Source organism: Oryx dammah, unplaced genomic scaffold, assembly GCF_014754425.2.
Source record: "Oryx dammah isolate SB20612 unplaced genomic scaffold, SCBI_Odam_1.1 HiC_scaffold_25, whole genome shotgun sequence".
NCBI lineage: Eukaryota > Metazoa > Chordata > Mammalia > Artiodactyla > Bovidae > Oryx > Oryx dammah.
Window position 1 is genome coordinate 47,131,026 of NW_024070209.1, and position 18,242 is coordinate 47,149,267.

Here is an 18,242-nt window from a genome sequence, read left to right on the forward strand (position 1 = left end):
CCGCCTAATGTTTTCCTAGAAAATTGGTATAACTTCCCTGGTGGTCTAGTGGTTAAAAATCTGCCTTCTCATGCCAGAAGTGTGATCACTGGTCAGGGAACTAAGATCCCACAAGCTGCCTGCTGTGGCCAAGAAAAGAAAATTGGCAAAACTAGAGTTTTGCTATGAGAATTTTCTTTTTTTATATATTTATTTGTCTTCAGGGGTCGTAGTTGCAGCACGTGAGATCTGCGGTCTTCATTGCCGCATGCAGGATCTTTAGCGGCGGCATGTGATATCTTTTTGTTTCCTCATGCAGGGTTTTAGTTGCCATATGTGAACACTTTAGTTGCAACATGTGGAATCAAGTTCCTGATCAGGAGTCAAACCCAGACCTTCTGCACTGGAAGCTTAGAATCTTAGCCACTGGACCACCACCACTGGGAATTATCTTTTCTTACTATACCCCCCTCCCCATCTCCTGGCCAGGGACCTGGTATATACACCGGTAATGTTATACATACTTTTTTTCATGGTCTCCAGTTGGCACCATCTTCTGTTACTTGTGCATGTTCTGCCCACACTCCGCAAGGTGAGGAGAGGTTGGACTTTCCGTGGCAGGTGCTGTGGGGCATGGCTGGGGCATCCTCTGATAGCAAGATGGCAGAGGTGTGCCCAACTGGACACCTGAAAATCGCCAAATAAGCCTCGTGATCCTAATCTTCCATGATAAGGAGTCATTGATATCATTAGTATCTAAAGCCAGAAAAGAAATGAGAGGAGGAAAAGAAGAAAAAGGAACAATCATAAAACGTGTTATTTAGAAATGTGTAGAAAAGTATCAGAAAAAAAAAATAGCTAAAAGTTGAAAGTGGCTGTAATGATCTCATTGCTCTTACCTTTTATTGGGTATGTTTTTTTTTTTTTAAGAAAGACTTACTTATTTCATTTTTTGGCTGCGGTAGGTCTTCGCTGCTGTCCACGGGCTTTCTCTAGTTGGTGTGGGTGGGGGTACTCTTCGTTTCAGCGTGAAGGCCTCTCTTTGCAATGGCTTCTCTTGTGGAGGACAGGCTCTAGGCACTCACTCTAGGCTTCAGTAGTTCTGGCCTACAGGTTAGTAGTTGCGGCCCTCAGGCTCTAGAGCACTGGCTCAGCAGTTAAGCCTGTGGAAACCACAACAAGTGGGATCTTCCCCGATCAGTGTTCCCTGTATCACAAGGCAGATTCTTAACCACTGGACCATCCAGGTAGCCCTAGGTGTGTTTTGATGTGCATTTTAAAATTCTAGGAAAGGTCCTAGATTCTCAACTGTTTTGTGCCCCAAAACACAAGGGGAGATCCCAGACTCCACCTTCAGAGATCCAACTGGTGGGTCTGCAGTGGATTCAGACATCTGGTTGTCGAACATGGTACAAAACCTCGGTGGACCACTTTGGGGGCTTCCGTTCTAGGTTCCAAGCTGGGGGATAGAGTGGGATGGAGCTGCCCCCCAAGTTCTATTCCACCTCCACTCCTTCCTGGCTGTGGGACTTTGAGCCACTCAATTCACTTCTCTCTTTCCTAAAGTTAACAAGGGATCACTTCTTGCATGTTTTGAGAGGAGAAAGTTGAGAGTCAAAAGAGCATCTTTTTAGAAAAATCCAATATGATACTTTGTACACAATTTCAGAATGTTCCTAGACCCTTCTGGGTCCCATAGATTCTTGGTTACAATCTCTTGGAATGAATGTTTTCAAAGAATGTGTCCTTTGAAGTTCTGATGTTCAAGGTTGATCTGGATTCTGGATGCTATGGGCAGGCTGGTTGGGGAGAGGGCTGGATTCAACCTGGAGATCAGCTTTAGAATCTCTGTCCGTGAGGCTCTCCTGATATATGCTAAATGGGCACTTCATTCTGCTTTTTATGGAACTGAAGAGCTGGTCACTAACTCACAGAAACAAACAAGATAGAAATCTCCCCAGCCAAGACCTTAGTAGCTAAGCTTCCTGTGAGTCCCGAGGGACCAAGGATGCATCCTGCTTTTCCTACTAAGCTATGAACTTTTCCTCAAAGACTACCACCTGCATCTTTCTATGCCCAGCACCTATAAAGGAATACTCGGCATATTTTTGTGTTAAGATTCACTGAACTCAAATGAAACACACTGAATCAAGTGAAGTTTATTGGCTAAAACCTACATCAACCATCATAGGTAAAATCATGAAAACTTTAAATTAGAAATAAGGCAAGGTGACCTACTATTACCATTATTGTTATCACAGCTCTGGAGGTCCTGGCCAAGTTTATAAGGCAAGAAAAAGAAATAATAGGTATAAGAATTGGACCGGAAGAGATTAGATTGTCATTATTTGAAGATTATATGATTATCAGTAATTAAAAAGAGAGGGAACTTCCCTGATGGTCCAGTGGCTAAGAATCTGCCTTGTAATTCAGGGGGCAGGGGTCTGATCCCTGGTTGGGGAACTAAGATCCCACATGCTGCACGGGACCTAAGCCTGTGCACCACACAAAAAGATCCTGCATGTCTCAACTAAGACAAGATGCAGCCAAGTAAATAAATAATTTTTAAAAATTTTGTTTAAATAGAGAGAAAATAAGAAAACAAACCCAAAACCAAGAAAACTTTTTTAAAGAGAGAGAGAGGACTTCTGTTTCTGGCCACAATCAACCTTTCTGCCTAAAACAACCAAAAAAAAAAAAAAAAACTAACAAAATATGTGAAACAACAGTTTTCAGAAGTCTGGGCAGCATACAGTGATAATCTTGCAGAGGCTGAAAGTAAATGATACAAGTCTTATGATTGTCCCAACTTACTGCCTTGAGTTCCTAGACTATGGCACAAGCAGAGGAAACCCAGGCAGACCTTGGTGAACCCCCTGAGTTGAGGAGACAAAACTGAACATCCAGGAAGACTAAGTCAATGAAAGCTTGCAAAACAGAGGGCTAGAGAGGAAAGAGATCACAGGCAGAGAATCCCAGGGATCTTCAAGTGTTGCCAGAGAACTGATCAGTAAGGGAACTACTCCAAAGCCAAGGAAAGAACCAAGCCAGAGGATTAGAGGTAATCATGCCTGCTCCTACCACATGAATTATGGGAATTGAATACTTACTTTTGAAAGAGCTAATCTCACTACTGGGGAATAATTATTCCTAGTCAGAGCACTGTTCCAGCTGCCTATCAAATCTTAAAGATCCAACAGAATTGAATTGTTTTGAAACTACATCCCAGAATGAAAGTTGAGAGTATTAATGGGAATATAAGAAAATTATAAGACACTAATGAAAGAAATCAAAGGTGACATAAACAGATGGAGAGAGATTCCATGTTCCTGAGTAGGAAGAATCAATCTGGTGAAAATGACTATACTACCAAATGCAGTCTACAGATTCAATGCAATTCCTATCAAATTACCAATGGGATTTTTCACAGAACTAGAACAAAAAATTTCACAATTCATATGGAAACACAAAAGACCCTGAATAGCCAAAGCAGTCTTGAGAAAGAAGAATGGAGCTGGAGGAATCAACCTTCCTAACTTCAGATTATACTACAAAGCTACAGTCATCAAGACAGTATGGTACTGGCACTAAAACAGAAATATAGACCAATGGAACAAGGTAGAAAGCCCAGAGATAAACCCATGCACCTATGGGTACCTTATTTTTGACAAAGGAGGCAAAAACATACAAAGGGGCAAAGACAGCCTCTTCAATAAATGATCCTGGGAAAACTGGACAACTACATGTAAAAGAATGAAATTAGAATACTTCCCTAACACCATACACAAAGATAAACTCAAAATGGATTAAAGATCTAAGTGTAAAACCAGAAACTACAAAACTCTTAGAGGAAAACATAAGCAGAATACTCGATGACATAAATCAAAGCAAGATCCTCTATGGCCCACCTCCTAGAGTAATGGAAATAAAAACAAAAGTAAACAAGTGAGACCTGATTAAATTTAAAACCTTTTGCACAGCAAAGGAAACTATAAGCAAGGTGAAAAGACAGCCCTCAGAGTGGGAGAAAATGATGGCAAATGAAACAACTGGCAAAGGATTAATTTCCAAAATATACAATCAGCTCATACAACTTAATGCCAGAAAAACAAACAATGCAATCAAAAAGTGGGGAAAAGACCTAAACAGGCATTTCTCCAAAGAAGAAATACAGATGGCTAACAAACACATGAAAAGAGGCTCAATGCTGCCTATTATTAGAGAAATGCAAATCAAAACTACAATGAGATATCACTTCACATCATGAAAAAGTCTACAAACAATAAATGCTGGAGAGGGTGTAGAGAAAAGGGAATGCTCTTGCACTGTTGGTGGGAATGTAAATTGATACAGCCACTATGGAAGATGGTATGGATATTCCTTAAAAAACTAGGAATAAAACCACCATATGACCCAGCAATCCCACTCCTAGGCATATACCCTGAGGAAACCAAAACTGAAAAAGACACATGTATCCCAGTGTTTACTGCAGCACTATTTACAATAGCTAGAACATGGAAGCAACCTAGATGTCCATCAACAGATAAATGGATAAAGAAGTTGTTGTAGTACATAAACACAATGGAATATTGCTCAGCCATGAAAAGGAGTGCTTTTCAGTCAGTTCTGATGAGGTGGATGAACCTATAACCTATTATACAGAGTGAAGTGAATCAGAAAGAGAAAGATAAATATCGTATTCTAATGCATATATATGGAATCCAGAAAAAAGGTACTGAAGAATTTATTTGCAGGGCAACAATGAAGAAACAGACAGAGAATAGACTTATGGACATGGGAACAGGGGAGGAGAGGGTGAGATGTATGGAAAGAGTAACATGGAAATTTACATTACAATATGTAAAATAGATAGCCAATGGGAATTTGCTGTATGTCTCCGGAAACTCAAACAGGGGCTCTGTGTCAATCTAGAGGGGTGGGATGGGATGGGAGATGGGGGGGAGGTTCATAAGGGAGGGGATTTAAAAAAAAAAGGAGGGGATATATGTATACCTATGTCTGATTCATGTTGAGGTTTGACAGAAAACAACAAAATTCTGTAGAGCAATTATCCTTTAATTAAAAAATACAATAGAAAATATGATACATATATAATATTAGCCTTGCTGGGAAAATCCCATGGACAGAGGAGCCTCATGGGCTACAGTCCATGAGGTCACAAAGAGTTGGACATGACTAAGGGACTGAGCACAAAGCATAATATTAGCAAAACCTCTAAAACATTGAGAAATTAACTTTATAAAACACATGACACTTCTGTGGGGAAATATATAAATATATATGTGTGTGTGTGTGTGTATATATACATATATATATATGCCATGGAGCGTGAAGAATCCTTGGCAGTGAAAGTGCAGAGTCCTAACGGCTGGACCACCAGCAAATTCCTGATTTGGGGAAATTTTTGAATCCTATTAAAGAAGGCTGAGTGCTGAAGAATTTATGCTTTCAAAGTATGGTGCTGGAGAAGACTCTTGAGAGTTCCTTGGACTGCAAGGAGATCAAGCCTGTCAATCCTAAAGGAAATCAACTCTGAATATTCATTAGAAGGAATGATGCTGAAGCTGAAGCTCCAATACTTTGGCAACCTGATATGAAGAGCCAACTCACTGGAAAAGACCCTGATGCTGGGAAAGATTGAGGGCAAGAGAAACGGGTGGCACAGGATGAGATGGTTGGGTGGCATCACTGACTCAATGGACATCAGTTTGAGCAAACTCCAGGAAATAGTGAAGGACAGGGAAGCCTGGCATGTTGCAGCTCATGGGGTTGCAAAGAGTTAAACATGACTTCGTGACTGAACAACAACAAAGAATATAAGAGGATATGCAGATATGCATTTGATGAGATGACAGTGTCATAAAGATAATGCTTCTCTTTAGATTGATATAGATATAGACACAGATACAAAAAGTACTTTATTTATCAGACATGCACAGCACTGCAAGTAGGGGAAAATGCAATACCATCTGAACAAAGTTAGGGTTTTGTTAGAAAAGAAGTGGGTGGGGATATACATTAGGAAACTGCCACAGCATCTGCTGTATCAGTAAGCATGGTGTAGGGAAACCGTCCTGATCAGAAGTCGAGTGAAGTTTGAATATCAGCTTCAACACCAGAACTCTGGAAGTTTGGGTGAATCTCTTAACACCTCTGACCCCTTATCATCCTTACAAAAGCCAAATCTGGACCATTTGCTCTGTAAAGCACATTTAGCTCCATGTTTCATCATTGAAGGAAAAGCCTTCGGGAAGGTGGAATGAGTTGCCCACCTCCTAGCCTCCCTGCTCGTACACCTTCAACTTCTGCATAGCAGCTCAGAGAGCAAAGAGGCACCTCTAGCCCCCCAGCCTCCTCAGCCTTTCTTCTTGGGGAAGATACCCACATGGTTGATCTCTATTAAAGCCCCAAGCAGTGCCAGGAGACAATTTGCCACAATGGGAAGATCAGTAAGTTCCTCAAGGACAGGGGCTGCAACTTGTTAACATCTTGGGTAATAACAAGGAATGAGCAACATCCCCGCATGAGGTAAATGCCTCATAAACACTAGTTGTATGAGGCAATAAATACATTGCTCTTATTCAGTTCAGTTCAGTTCAGTCGCTCAGTCGTGTCCAACTCCTTGTGGCCCCATGAACTGCAGCACGCCAGGCCTCCCTGTCCATCACCAACTCCCAGGGTCCTCCCAAACACATATCCATTGAGTCGGTGATGCCATCCAACCATCTCATCCTCTGTCATCCCCTTCTCCTCCTGTCCTCAATCTTTCCCAGCATCAGGGTCTTTTCAAATGAGTCAACTCTTCACATCAGGTGGCCAGAGTATTGGAGTTTCAGCTTTAACATCAGTCCTACCAATGAACACTCAGGACTAATTTCCTTTAGGATGGACTGGTTGGATCTCCTTGAAGTTCAAGGGACTCTCAAGAGTCTTCTCCAACACCACAGTTCCAATGCATCAATTGTTCGGCGCTCAGCTTTCTTTATAGTCCAACTCTCACATCCATACATGACCACTGGAAAAACCATAGCCTTGACTAGACAGACCTTTGTTGACAAAGTAATGTCTCTGCTTTTTAATATGCTGTCTAGGTTGGTCATAACTTTCCTTCCAAGGAGTAAGCGTCTTTTAATTTCATGGCTGTAGTCACCATCTGCAGTGATTTTGGAGCCCAGAAAAATCAAGTCATCCACTGTTTCCACTGTTTTCCCATCTATTTGCCATGAAATGATGGGACCAGATGCCATGATCTTAGTTTTCTGAATGTTGAGCTTTAAGCCAACGTTTTCACTCTCCTCTTTGACTTTCATCAAGAGACTCTTTAGTTCTTCTTCACTTTCTGCCATAAGGGTGGTGTCATCTGCATGTCTGAGGTTATTGATATTTCTCCCTGCAATCTTGATTCCAGCTTGTGCTTCCTCCAGCCCAGCAAAAGGCTTCTTTCTTATTCTGCAAGTGACAAAATTGTTGTTGGGGAAGCTGGGATTGTGTAACCAGGACTCTGTGGTCTGACTGAAACAGAGGAGGAGCCTATGTTCCTTGCCTGCTACCCCCCACCATGTCCTCTGCCCACCTTTTGCCTGTGGAAAACTTTAGCCAAAGAATAAGTTTAATCGGAGAAGTGAGAAATTCGGAAACAAAGGAAAACTGTTAAAGGAGACTAAATAATAATAATGTAGTCATTGAGCATAGTCAAGGACCTTCAGTTCTTTCTCAAGGGCTGTAGATAATATTCCGAGCCACATCCTGTGAGCTGTCTCATAGATGTTAAAACATCAGGTGGAGAAGTTAACTACATGATGACCAGACTGTATACAGAACGTGAGCTGCCACAATTCCAAGAACTGGCGGCAAAGAAATGGGAACAAATGGACCCTGGAACTGAAGATTGCTTGTACCTAAAACAACCAAGATGAGGCTAGTCAGACCACTGATGACCAATTTAAAGATGACTGTTAGAGATGACTGTGCTGTTTTTTGCGTGTATCCCCTCGCCCTCCCCCCACATACTCTGTCTATAAAAGTTATCATTGCCTGCTTGTCAGGGGTGGGGGAAGTAAGCCTTTGGACAGATATCCATCACCTTCCCCCAGCCCAGTTGCCAGCATCTGAAATAAAGCAAACTTTCCTTTCCACCAACCTGGCCTGTTTATTGGCTTTGGAGCGGTAAGCAGCCAGATCCACAGCCTCTTTTGGTAACATGACTACAAGTTCTGCACTCTTTCTGATTGATGGCAATGCCTATTTTGTAACCATTCGGGACCCTTTGCAACTTTGCCAGGACAGAGCCCACCCCCGGTATACTCTACTTTAACTCCTCTCTGAAGTATCCAGATAATAGTATCTGATGCACATTTCTTGGATAGTTTTGCAGATGCTAAAAGCCCCAACAAATGAAAGAAATTAACCACTTGATGAGTGTGAGCCCTTTACCACCACCACCACCACCCCCACCCCCGAACCTACTAGCCCCTAAGGATTGATAATGTTAAACCCTGTGACACCACCCATTACCGCCCCCCATAAACCAATCAAAACTGTGCACCAACTGACCACACACACTGTGACTCTTCTCCCTTACTTTGCCTTTAAAAATGCTTTGCTGCATTTTAAAATAATTTTTATTTATGTATTTCTTTATTTTTGGCTGTGCTGGTCTTCGTGGCTGCTTATGCTTTTTTCTAGTTGAGGTGAGCGGGGGCCACTCTCTAGCTGTGGTGCCTAGGCTTTTCATTGCAGTGGATTCTCTTGACATGCAGCGCGGGCTGTAGGGTGCATGGGCTGCAGTAGTTGTGGCTCACGGACTCTAACGCACGGGCTCAGTACTTGGGGCACACAGGCTTAGTTGTTCCACAGCACGTGGTGTCTTCCTGGACCAGGGATGGAACCGGTATCTCCTGCACTGGCAGCAGATTCTTTACCACTGAGCCCCCAGGGAAGCCCACTTTGCTGCATTTTTAATCAACAAGGATTTACTGTATAGCACAAGGAACTTTGTTCAATATTATGCAACAACCTAAATGGGAAAAGATTTTTAAAAAGAATAGATAATGTATATGTATAGCTGAATCATTTTGCTGTACACCTGAAACTAACACAATATTGTTGATCAACTACACTCCAATACAAAATAAAAAGTTAAAAAAGGAACTTCCCTGGCAGTCTGCACTTCCAGAGCAAGGGACATCATTCGATCCTTGGTCAGGGAACTAAGATCCCACATGCTGCACAGCATGGCCAAAAAATAAAAATAAGCAAATTATTTTTTTTAAGTTTAAAAAAAATGCTTTGCTGAAACCTATTAGGGATTTCAGGCCTTTTGAGCATTAACTGTCCCAGACTCATTGTATGACACCTTACAATAAACGCTGCACTTTCCTTAACCACAACCTGGTGTCAGTAGACTGGCTTTACTGAACTCAGGCAAGTGGACCTCAGTTTTGGTTGGGTAACAATTTCATATGCCCATTGAAGAGATTGAGAGTAGAGGCCAGGACCCTTCCTCCCCAAGAGTCACTGAAGATGATTGACAGCAAGAAACCATACATGATGGTTGGAGTCTGTGAATTGTTCAAAGCAAGGCAGTCTTATTATGCCCACTTGAGTGCCAGAGGGGTCTCTGGATGCCAGGATGTATGACCACTGATAGACTCGAATAGACAATATAGTGGGCAACTTGAAGTTCTAGCAGGGGGCTTTCCAAAAGGGATGGAGAAATGGGAAAGAGAGTCCCTGGAGAGATCCCCAGGATACTCAGGGGGACCTCCAGCCACCACATCCCATCTCATCCACAGAACCTTCCCCAGGAGAGCTTCACTAATGAAGTAACAGAAATCCAAACCTTGCTTTGCATTTAGAATGAAGGTGTGAAGGGAGGCACCCCTGGCATAGTGCAGACAGTTTGAGGATCACTCTCAGAAGGCCTGCCTTCTCGGCTGTTTCCTTGCTGTGTGGCCTCAGGCAAGAGGCTTTCCCTATCTGAGTCTCAGTTTTCTCTCTGGAGAAATGGGAGTAAGTGTAAACCATGTCTGCCAATGGGTTGTTAGAATGAGTAGGTCTTTGTAAGCTGTGCTATGCAGAATAACATTTGGTGTTTTATTCTAGCCTTTGGAAATTTGGAGTTTCTTCGAACAGGGCTCCCCAACTATAATGAAAAGCATCAACCAAAACCAGAATCAAGAGTCTGTCTGATGAACCTACTTGGGAAAGGAGTCAAGTGAATGGTCTGAGACACTGACAAGTCCCACCTTGACCCATACATCTTTATGAGGAAAAAAAAAAAGGTTTGAATCCATTTTTCATGGCTAATCCTGCCGTTTCTCTGGACACCAGGGTTTTCTTGGAAAGCTTTGCACTGACCTTGAAGAACAGTTCCCATCAGAGCTATTTTCAGCAAAGACAGCCAAAGAAGGAGGACAGACTCCGATGCCCTGAGTTACGAGAAGTGGTTCTGTCAAATATTAATAATTAGTTGAAATTTAACCAAATTGTCAAAAGTTTGGTCAAAGGAGATATTTGGGTCAGAGCTGGACTTGTGATATAAAATACTCCACAACCCCAACACACACCTATCAGCAGATGGACTGGTCTTACTCCTGCTTTCAGTGGACAATGCACATTTTGTGAGCTCTGTCTGCATCATGGAACGGTAGTCTTCCCTGACTATTTCCTTTGTTTTCTAAAGATTTTTTAAAATTAACTTATTTTAGTTTTGCTTGCATTGGGTCTTCATTGCTGCTTGTGGGCTTTCTCTAGTTTCGACAAGCAGGGTCTGCTCTCTAGTTATAGAGTGCAGGCTTAGTTTCTAGGGCACTTCAGTTCAGTTCAGTTCAGTTCAGTCGCTCAGTTGTGTCCGACTCTTTGCGACCCCCTGAATCACAGCACGCCAGGCCTCCCTGTCCATCACCAACTCCCAGAGTTCACTCAAACTCACGTCCATCAAGTTGGTGATGCCATCCAGCCATCTCATCCTCTGTCGTCCCCTTCTCCTCCTGCCCCCAATCCCTCCCAGCATCCGAGTCTTTGCCAATAAGTCAACTCTTCGCATGAGGTGGCCAAAGTACTGCAGTTTCAGCTTTAGCATCATTCCTTCCAAAGAACACCTAGGGCTGATCTCCTTCAGAATGGACTGGTTGGATCTCCTTGCAGTCCAAGGGACTCTCAAGAGTCTTCTCCAACACCACAGTTCTAAAGCATCAATTCTTCGGTGCTCAGCCTTCTTCACAGTCCAACTCTCTCATCTAGGGCACTTGGGCTTCAGTAATAGTGGTGCACAGTCTTAGTTATCCGAAGGCACACGTAGGATCTTCTCGGATCAGAAACCTGTGTCCCCTGCACTGGCGGGCGGATTCTTAACCTCTGAATCACCAGGGAAGCCCCCAACTATTTCCAAAGGTTAGTGAGCTTTACAGTTTCTGTGAAATGTTTATCAGGATATTACTAAACAGACTCCAAGCCTCTCTCATATTCACTCAAGGTACAGTTTATTCCTTTATCCTGTGTAATTAAGGATTCATCAGGCTGCAAATGCTAGAAAGAGCTGCCACTGGCAGGCAAAATTTTTAGCATTTGTTTTGTTCTTATCTGTTCACTCAGCCATTCAGCAGGCATGTCCTGAGTGGCTTCTACTCTCAGCAACTTTGTTAAGTTCCAAAGATGCACATAAACATATACCCCTGGTCCTCAAGAAACTTACAAATAATAAACAAAAGAAAACAGAAATAGAAGTGTCATTACAAACCCAAAAGTTTTATATCTAGTTTTATCATTGTACCTCTGATTTAATACTATGATTATTATTTCCTGAAAGTTGAAATCCTCTCAATCATAGTTCAATAGACTAAAAGTAAGAATTCTGCTTTTTGCAGAAACTTTATTGCTTAATCTAAAGTCCACAATACTCAAAATTTTTTTCTCTTTTTTCTCAGTTTATTCTTTTAATTGAGGATAATTGCTTTACAATATTGTATTGGTTTCTGCTATTTTTCAACATGAATCACACACAAGTATACATATGTTCCCTCCCTTTTGATCCTCCCTCCTACCTCCCACTCCATCCCACCCCTCTAGGTTGTTACTGAGCACTGGTTTGAGTTCCCTGAGTCATACACCAAATTCCCACTGTCTATCTATTTCACATATGGCACAATACTCAAAATTTTAATAACCAGAGTTTGAAGCATGAGGGGAGAGGTGATTATTGAAGGAGTTCAAAGATTTTCCCTTTAGCTTCAGACTGAATTGAACCTTTGGTATTCCCATGCCTATTGGTGGGTCTACAGAATAGCTCAGGGTTACTTTGATGCGAAGAGCTGACTCATTGGAAAAGACCCTGATGTTGGGAAAGATTGAGGGCAGGAGGAGAAAGGGACGACAGAGGATAAGATGGTTGGATGGCATCACCAACTCAATGGACACGGGTTTGGGTGAACTCCGGTAGTTGGTGATGGACAGGGAGGCCTGGCGTGCTGCGGTTCATGGGGTCGCAAAGAGTCGGGCACGGCTGAGGGACTGAACTGAACTGAAGTTTTTGGAACTTACAGCCCTTTGAGATCTTTCTTGGAAGCCTCAAAAACACTACAGACCATTTAGTGAAATATCATTTATTGTGAAGCCATCCCAATTGTTGTAAATTTGTGGGAAGCATAGTGAAGAAGGCATGACAGTGTTTCCTCCTAAGTGGAGTCAGTCCTAGGTCCAGTATCTATAAGGAGATCAGAATGCTTCTCACATTAATGAACCCATCTGCCCTGGTTTCTGTACATGATTCCTATGCATTTGGTGAACATCAATCCCTGTGCTTCTTGGTGCACCTGGGGAATCTGATGGAGTCTGACTTCTCATCTGGAACTGATGTCATTGGTAGGGGTGGTCCAGACTCTTCCCTTGGCAGGGATGGATCCATGGTTTTGAATCCTGGCTTCTCTTTCTCACCTGGGAGACCTTGAGTAAGTTTCTTTATTCCTCACAGTGCTCATCTCTAAAGTAGATTTTAACATATTGAATAAATGGGATAATTCATATAAATGAGCCAGTAATAGTGAATGTTCAGTGTTAGCCTTGTGTAGTGGATAGCTGTAATAGTCAAGGGCATGCTAGAGGAGCAGGGTGGCCCTGCCATTCTGAGTCTAGCATGGTGATCTAGATCTGGGAGTTGACTGGTCCCCAGTTGTTCTCCTCACCACCGGAAGGAGCCAGGAAGTCCTCACTTAGCAGAAGGAGAGACTGTGCTGTGTATTTCTCACAGGGCAATGACTGCCTCCTTTTAATCAATTAATTAATATTATCAGACAATAAATACGTTGTGGGGAAAAAATCAAATAAAAGCAAGTAAACAGTGCCTTTCCAAGACTCTTTCCCTTCCCATTGTTCTCTTCACAGGTCACACCTGTGAACTATCCGGGATAAACACTTCCTTCCAGACTTTCTCCAGACACACATGGGTGTATGTACATCTATGATCATGGTTATTGGGTTTTAAAATTTTTAATGAAATCATATTATGCATTTTTTCTATAACTACCTTTTATTGGTGCTTCCCCAGTGGCTCAGTGGTAAAGAATCTGTCTGCAATGCACGACACTCTGGTTCAACCCCTGGGTCAGGAAGATTCTCTCAGTCAGGAAGATCCCCTGCAGGAGGACATGGCAACCCACCCTGGTGCTCTTGCCTGGAAAATCCCATGGGCAGAGGAGCCTAGCAGGCGATGGTCCATGGGTTCGCAAAAGAGTTGGACACAACTTAGTGACTAAACAACAACCTTTTATTACCTTAGTAATACATCTTTGGAAATATTTTCAAAACAGGACGCATTCATTCTTGTTCATGGACTATAATCTATGTAAACAAGCCTCTACTAGTGGATATTTTAGTTATCCTCTCCCCAACTCCTTTTGGGGGAAATTGTATTAAGTAACACTACAAAGAGAATATCAATGTGGAGGATGTTCATTCATGAACCAAATAAGTTCAAGCTTTAGGGTTAAGGATATTCCAGGTCACAGACCCTTGAAATGAGTGGAGACTACATTTTAAAGTTTAATCAGAACTTGCTGAGCCCATGATACATATATGAAACCAGAGAATCCTGTCAGGTAGGGGAGCCTGGCACAGGGGTCAAGTGACAAGGCAGCCTGAAGGAATTCTGCTAAACAACTTTCATCTGCTTTGACTGTTTCTGTTGAGCTGTTGACATAGATGCTGGATTTTGCCCTTGGTATTTTAAAGGCATCATGGACATGTGACTATGTGCAAATAACTTACTAGGAACTGAAGATGAGTGGAGAGCAGAGAAGGGAGGGCTCCCAAGTACACAGATAGCTTCATTACATTATTACAGCCACTGCTATTTTCATCAAACATTTACTGATCCTGACTCTGTGCCAGAGATTATGAAAGCCCAGTAGCAGAGACAAGGATGAATGCTCGTACCCTATTACCAAGCACCTTGCATCAGAGGGAGGAGAAGACATAAAACCAGGAGAGGTTGTAAAATAGAGCTATATAAACAGTGAGAGAGGTGCAGCAACTGGAGTCTAGAGTGAGGAGGAAATACTTCCAGCTAGGAGGAGCAGAAAGGGAAAAGGGGAGGAAGATTGTCTTCAGATGATTTTCTTTGGTGGAGGCAGTCCTAATGCGGGTTGGAAAAGAATTTCCAGACACAGAGCATTTCAGAAGGGAGTGAATTTATTAAGAACAAAGAGCAGTGATAATGTGAGCACTGCAAAGCAAACTTCTGACAGACCAGGGCGAGTCAATGGTTCTCATGGTTTAATAGCCAACTGTTATGCCCTCAAGACAGAAAATTCCTGCTGGAAGGTTGGCATTAGGAGCTTGGTTAAGGCTTCCCTGGTGGCTCAGGTGGTAAAGAATCTGCCTGAAGTGTGGGAGACCTGAGTTCAGTCCCTGGGTTGGGAAACCCCCCTGGAGAAGGGAATGGCCACCCTCTCCAGTATTCTTGCCTGGATAATCCCATGGACAGAGGAGCCTGGTGAGCTACAGTCAATAGAATTGCAAAGAGTCGGACATGACTGAGCGACTAAGACTAAGACACTATAGGATGATTACTGGAGTGGGTATTTTTACCTAATTTGGGGTCAGGAAGCCTACTGGTGATGATCACGGGGGCTTTTGGAAATTTTACAAACGGGTTCAGTCAACTTCAGAGGTGACCTTGGTTCTGGGCTCCACTTCTGTGGCATTGGTACAAGGCCTTGCACCTGTGGCCTTGAAGCAGGACTCAGCATCTTCTCCCTACATCTCCCACCTGAGCAGATGGATGGTGTTAACATCACCATGGTAACCCAGGCTGGAGCTTTCAGGAGCATCTTCAATTCCTCCCATAACTTCCCAACCACCTACAAAAGTGAAAAAGCAAAAGTGTTAGTCGCTCAGTTGTGTCCAACTCTTTCTGACCCCATGGACTGTAGCCCATCAGGCTCCTCTGTCCATGGGATTTCTCAGGCAAGAATACTGGAGTGGGTAGCCATTTCCTTCTGCATGGGATCTTCCTGACCCAGGAATGGAACCCGGGTCTTCTGCATTACAAGCAGCTTGTTTACCATCTGAGATGGATCCCCAAATGCTCTCAGTTACAGTCACACAATAGCTCTCCAATTCACACCCACTCACCTCTTCCCACATTTAGATCTTCATCCTCTCCTGCCAGAATTTTCACAGGAGTGTCCTAATCTACTTATCCACCTCAAGTTCTCTTTCCACCCAACCCACCTTTTGTGCTATCTAAGGGTAATCTATCAAAATCACAAATCTGATTATCATTCCTCTGCTTAAGAACTTTGGCTGACTTTCCATCACCTAGCACAGCAATATCCTAAATTTTTTCACTAGCATATCAATTTCCCATCTTTTTGTCCCATCTCCCTGTGTTCTTATGCCAGTTATTTATTTGTGTCTCTCAGCCCCTTCCCCTCAATTCACCACTCTGCTCTGTGTTTTGGGGACTGGAATCTACAAATTATATTTTGTAAACGTCTTTGCCAGCTGCTTTTCTGTTAGGGTGTAGGGTATGCCAGTCATCCAACCAGAAGGCAATTGGACGTCAGAGGAAGAGGCAGTCTTCCTTATTTGAAGTTCTCGTGGCTGCTACTGTGGCAGTACGAGTACAGTGGCTCGAGATTCCAGCCGCCAGGTCAAGGTGGACCCAGCACTGAAGGTGCCTACAACCCCCAATACAGTAGAGGCAAGTTTAGATCTCTGGGTTCCAGCCCAGGGGCATCACCAGCTTTGAATCCCCTTCTTCCTTTTGCTCTTACAGCTCCTCCAACACCTTGGTAACCAATATCCTGTATTCAATTCCTGCATTTGAAATACCTAGGGTAATATCTGTTTTCCATACTGGACTCCTGTACTATTAGTTATATACTATTTTTCTCTAAGTGACCCCTTTTAAAAAAGAAGCAAATTGACCTTGTCCAAAGCAATAATATCCATGAGGTTGTACGTTGGTGTATGTTTGTCTAATACCTGTTAGACGAAGTGCAGAACTATTAATATTTAAGTTGTTCATCTATCTCCCATCTTTTTTGGGGAAAAATTATTTATTTAGTCAGTTACTTATGTTTTTGGCTGTTCTGGGTCTTTGTTGTTGCACGAGCTTTTCTCTAGTTGTGGTGAGTGGGGGCTACTCTTTAGTTACTTGTACTCAGTCTTCTCATTGTGGTCACTTCTCTGGTGGTGGAGCACAGGCTCTAGGGTGCTCAGGCTTCAGTCGTTGCAGCTTCCAGGCTCTAGAGCACAGGTTCACTGGTTCTGGTACACGGGTTTAGCTGCTGTCTGCAGCAGGCGGGATCTTCCCCAAGCAGGGATCAAACCCATGATTTACCACTGAGCCACTGGGGAAACCCTGTCTCCCATCTTAAGTCATATCTTGTGCTGATATACACCCCATTCTGGGAAACTATAGTCTAGAGGCTATAGTACAACCTCCACATCACCGTCTGGTTGTGGGCTCCCTGCCCAGCTGTCTCTGGTTCTCCCACAGACGCTTCCATCTTCTTCCTTCAGCAACAGCATCTTTTGTCACATCTTTGCATGCTTTGTTTTCCATTCATGAAACTATCTTGATTCCTTCCCTGACCAGAAAGTTCCTTCTTACTCTTAATTTAATCACCCCCTACATTCTGAAGTATCATTAAAACTTCATGCTAGTCAAAGGGCAGCTTTCACCTCTTTCACACTCCCCTGCTCAGTGAATTCCTTAGTAGATTCAAAATATAACCTGTGCAGGAACTTCATAGAGTAGGTCATCGTGTCACTTGCTGGGTGAATAGTCAAGAAGTAGATGAGTCAGCTGATGCCTGTGGCTTCTGTGGGATCTGAGGCTGGGTAAAGTCCACCCTGGAGGAGGGAGCACAGTGGTGCACATGATCACCACGGAGCTCAAGATGAGCGCTTACAGAGTGGCCCAAGTGAAATAGCCCAGTAAATTGAATACAGGAAGAGCAGCAGATCCTAACTTTGAAGAATTAAGATTCAATAAAATGTGCTTTGCAGGGCACCTCTTATGAACAAGGGCTCAGTACTAACCTCAGGACCTTTCATTTCTTCAAAATCTTACTTCATGCACATGGACTGTCTGGTTATTTGGTCTAGAGCAATAGGACATTTCTGAACCGACAGTAACCCAGCAATCAGTGACTCAAGAGGTCAATAGCACCTAGCCTGTTGTCTTATCAACATTTTCTAGACTCATGTTCCATGGAAAGTGCAATGCTAATCTCTGGTTTAGAAGAATTTTGGAGGGACTAACCAAGATACTCCTTTTAAAATTACAGTGTTGGAGGGCGATTTGCGGGAGAATGGATACATGTATATGTAAGGCTGAGTCCCTTCACTGTGCATCTAAAAGTATCACAACATTGTCAGTTGGCTATACCCTAATACAAAATAAATTCAAAGAATTACAGTATGGAAAAAATAAAAGTCAAAAATAAGCTTTAGGGGTCCAACACATGGGGTTCATGCTGCTATTTGGCAGCTTCCTATTTGGGTAGCCATTACTAACCACTTCTCACCTTAGTTCTCTCATCTGAAAAATGGGAATAATAATGCTTACCCTAGAGTATCGTTTTGAAGATACAGTAATAATTTTCATTTTTTAAATTGGGATATAGTTGCTTTACAATGTTGTGTTAGTTTCTACTGTATTGCAAAGTGAATCAGCCATATTTAGAAACATATCTCCTCTTTTTTGGATTTCCTTCCCATTTAGGTCACCACAG